Raw genomic sequence first — 4941 nt, 5'->3', positions numbered from 1 at the left:
GTTGTTTGGCGGGTCCGGGCTGGGGATTCGAACCCGCCACCTTAGGTGTACGTGGCTGGCGCCTTAGCCGGGTGAGCTATAGGCGCCGAGCCAAACTGGCCTGTTTTAAAGTTCATTTTGATTAGGTGGCACTTAGCACAAGTGACTCCATTCTAGTGTGGATTGTTCTGTTGGGTCTAGTGCAGGAATTTAGTCTAAAACAATGGCCTACTGGTGGGTGCCTGTAGTCCCAGCTACTCAGGAGACTGAGACAAGAGAATCACCTAAGTCCAGGAGTTGGAGGTGCTGTGAACTGTGACACTACGGTACTCTACCGAGGGTGATAAAATGAGACTCTGTCTCGAAAATAATAATAATAATATAATAAAATAAAATAAAACAATGGCCTGGTACAAATTTCATTAACATATCCTAAGGGAAACGTAGTCCTCACCCAGCTTATAACATCAAGCATCACAAGTGAAGTTAAAGTGACCCCTGATCTTCCCCAAACCCCTACCCAATCTCCATAGAGGTCACCAGTATTCTAGATTTGTGATTGGCACTTTTCTGATTTTTGCTGAATAATATAAATTAAAGCTACACTTGCCTTGGCCTCCCTAGTGGTTGCGACTACAGGCACCCACCACAATGCCCAACTAGTTTTTCTATTTTTAGTAGAGATAGGGTCTCACTCCAGCTCAGCTGGTCTCCTAAATATAGGAGACCCACTGCTTTGGCCTCCCAGAGTGCTAGGATTACAGGGGTGAGTCACCACACCTGGCTTAAAAGACTCATTAACCAATGGCTGTGTTTGTTTCTTTGGTGCCATGTCACACCTCACTAGGTGTTACACTCTAAGGGGCCAAGTATGTCTTGTTCACCATTGTATTTCCAGCTCCTGGAACTCTGCCTGGCACACAACAGGCACTCTGTTATAATGTGGTGAGCGAATAAATAAAGGAATGGAGACTGTGGTGGGCAAAATTCTTAGATATCCCCCAAGATTCTCATCTCCTGATTCTACATGCCCTGTATAATCCCTGGGCCTGTAAATATGGGCTGTCACCCCTGTTATGAGGTTATAGTATAATGTCACAGTTGTCTTTAGGAAGGGGGATTGTCTGGGTAGACATAACCAATCATATAGCCCTTTAAATCTGGGTCTGGAGGTCACAGGCAGAGAAAGAGATTCAAAGCACAAGGAGGGAACTGCATGGCAGAGAACTGCAGGAAGCCTCTAAGAGCTAAGAGGACCTCCAGTCCTGCCACTGCCAAGAACTGAATTCTATTGGCAATCTGTTGAGCTTGGAAACAGATTCTTCTTCAGAACCTCTAGGAAGGAATGCATCTGCATTCCAGCCCACCAAAGAATCAGTCATGCTGGACCTGGACTACTGACTTACAGAACGGTGAGCAGATGAAGGGGGGTAGTGTAAGCTGTTAATTTGTTGCACACCAATAGCAAACTAATATAGAGACCTTAGCGGTTTTCTCCAGATTTGCTGTTAGAGAAGAGTGAAATACTAAAAAACACAGTTTAAAATTTTACAGCTACTTAGCCTTGCATGACATGAAAACAGAGGCACAATGGAAGCAAAGGGCCAGATTGTTTAAGGTTTAACTATACAAAATCAGACCGCTCAAGCAAAAATCTCATACTGGGACTCTGAGATGATAAACATGTTATTGTACTCTACATTGGTGTTCTTAAAACTAGGGGGTGCAGGCTGGGCATGCTGGCTCACGCCTATAATGCTAGCACTCTCAGAGGCCAAGGCGGGTGGATTGCCTGAGCTCAGGAGTTGGAGACCAGCTGAATAAGAGCAAGACCCTGTCTCAACTAAAAAGACAAAACCTGGCAGGGTGTTATGGTGGGGGCCTATAGCCCCAGCTACTCAGGAGGCTGAGGCAAGAAGATCACTTGAGCCCAAGAATTTTAGGTTGCCATGAGCTATGATGCCATGGCAGTCTACCAAGCACAGAGTAAGATTGTGTCTCCAAAAATAAAAATAAATAAATAAACATTAGGGGGTGCAGTTCATTTCCCCTGAGTGCCAGATTTGTAGTCAGACATGGCTTCTAATCCCAACTTTGCCATTTGTTAGCTCTGTGACATTGGGCAAGTAATCCCTCTGGCCACCGTTTTGCTAAGGTTGTTATGAGATTTAAATGAGTTACTACTTGTAGTGCTCTTAGCATAGTCCCTGATGCATTGCTCTCTGGGACTCGTTTTCACATCTGTCCACATTAGAGGGACAAAATAATTAATGCATGAAACTGTCTGGCTCAGCGCCTGTGGCTCAAGCGGCTAAGGCGCCAGCCACATACACCTAAGGTGGCGGGTTCGAATCCCCAGCCCGGGCCCGCCAAACAACAATGATGGCTGCAACCAAAAAATGTCCAGGCGTTGTGGCAGGTGCCTGTGGTCCCAGCTACTTGGGGGGCTGAGGCAGGAGACTCACTTGAGCCCAGGAGTTGGAGGTTGCTGTGAGCGTGATGCCATGGCACTCTACCCAGGGGATAGCTTGAGGCTCCGTCTCAAAAAAAAAAAAAAAGAATGAATAAATAAATACATTTGGAGGTGGTGCATAACCCACCACTTAAGAATATAATCTGAGAATACTCACTCTGTAGGATAGAATGAAGTGTTGGCCAATTCAATAAAACAACACAAGAAAGCATGTAGGCTGAGCATGGTGACTTCCATCCTAAAAGTACAGTAAAGAAACAGAGAAAAAAACGAGCAACTTTACAGTGGAGAAACCTGTGGTTCCAGGTTTCCTTCCAATCAAGTTCAAAATAGTTAACAGAGAAGCCTGCTTCCAAACCACACCCAAAGCCACTACACACGGAGTTTCACTCCCTCTGTCTTCTTGGCCCTGGTTGTTTCTTGTGTATTTGGGTGGGCATAACCTCCTCAATCGCCAAGCAGAACTGGACTTCTTAGCAAACTATGGTGACATGAGTGTGCACTGATTCCCAAAAACATGTCCCTCCTCAGCCTTCTCCTGGAGTCTGGCAGAACATTTAATGGGTAAAGATAGCTGAGTGTAAGAAGCATTTCTCACACTTGTATTTGTTAAATATATGCTCAACTGAATCTGCATTCCAATTTTCCTACTTTTTTTTTCTCTATACCCTGGGTAGAATGCCATGGCATCGTAACTCTTAGCAACCTCAAATTCCTGGACTCAAATGATCCTCTTCCTTTAGCCTCCGGAGTAAATGGAATTATGGGCTCCTACCACAATGCCCAGCTTGTTTTTCTATTTTTAGTAGAGATGGGGACTCACTTTTGCTCAGGCTGGTCTCAAACCCCTGAGCTCAAGCAATCCACCCGCTTTGGCCTCCGAGAGTGCTAAGATTACAGGCGTGAGCCATCATGCCAGGCCAATTTGTCTGCCTTAAATTTGCAGAATCTAGAGATGCAGTGAGAGCTGCCTGACGGAGATACCTCTGCACTTGGTGAACCACCGTTGACAAGATTTCCAACCCCAATTCATCAAGGCTAATAATATCTGATATACCCTTGATATGATACCGTGAGAATGGCACTTTACCTCTAGGATCTTCCTCTTAAAAATGTTTAATCCTGGGCGGCACCTGTGGCTCAAAGGAGTAGGGCGCCAGCCCCATATGCTGGAGATGGCGGGTTCAAACCCAGCCTTGGCCAAAAACTGCTTAAAAAAAAAAAAGTTTAATCCTTGGCTCGGTGTCTATAGCTCAAGTGTCTAAGGCGCCAGCCACATACACCAGAGCTGGTAGGTTTGAATCCAGCCTGGGCCTGCCAAACAACAGTGACAACTACAACCAAAAAATAGCCAGGTATTGTAGTGGGCACTCTTAGTACCAGCTACTTGAGAGGCTGAGGCAAGAGAATCACTTAAGCCCCGGAGTTGGAGGTTGCTGTGAACTGTGATGCCATGGCACTCTACCCAGGGCGACAGCTTGAGGCTCTGTCTCAAAAAAAACAAAAAAAGTTTAATCCAGTCTAATCACAATAAGAACAGACAAATCCCTGTACAAGGACAGTCTACGAAATACCCAAGCCATCCTCCTCAAAATTGCTAACGTGGGCTAGAAACAGTAGCTCTTGACTATAACCCCAGAACTTTAAGAGGATGAGGCTAGAAGATTGCTTGAGTCCAGGAATTCAAGGTTATAGTGAACTATGACTGTACCACCACACTCTAGCCTGGGTGACAGAGCAAGACTCCATCTGTGGAAAAAAAAGAAAAGCTGCTAAGTCATCAAAAACAAGGAAAGCCTGAGGAACTATCACAGTTGAGAACACCTTAAGGAGGTATGTTCAATAAATATGATGTTTTGTCCTAAATAGAATCCTGGAATAGGAAAAATAAATTAGGTAAGAACTAAGGGAATCTGAATAAAGCATGTATTTTAGTTAATAATAATGTATTGATCTGGGTAAAGTGTCTCATGCTTGCAATCCCAGAACTTTGGGAAGCCAAGGCCAAAAAATTGCTTGAGGCCAGGAGTTGGAGATCTGCCTGGACACCATAGTAAGACCCCATGTCTAAAAAGAAAAATAGAAGAATTAGCTAGGCATGCTAGCACGCATCTATAGTCACAGCTACTAGGGAGGCTGAAGCAAGGGGATCACTTGAGCCCAGGAGTTTGAGGCTGCAGTGAGCTATGATTGTACCACTGCACTCTAGCCTGAGTAATATAATAAGACCCTGTCTCAAAAAAAAAAAAATGTATCAGTACTGGTTCATTAGTTGTGACATACTAATATAAGTTGTTGATAAGAGAGGAAACTGGATATGAGGTATATGGAAACTCTCAGTACCACTTTTGCAACTTTTCTGTAAATCTAAATCTGTTCTAAAATAAAGTGTTTGTTTTAAAAATATGTAGGAGGCTCGGCACCTGTGGCTCAAGTGGCTAAGGCGCCAGGCACATACACCTAAGGTGGCGGGTTCGAATCCAGCCCAG

Source organism: Otolemur garnettii, unplaced genomic scaffold, assembly GCF_000181295.1.
Source record: "Otolemur garnettii isolate 467f Iridium unplaced genomic scaffold, OtoGar3 scaffold00021, whole genome shotgun sequence".
Classification (NCBI taxonomy): Eukaryota; Metazoa; Chordata; class Mammalia; order Primates; family Galagidae; genus Otolemur; species Otolemur garnettii.
The sequence above is the reverse complement of the archived record's forward strand: the minus strand, read 5'-3'. Positions refer to the sequence as shown.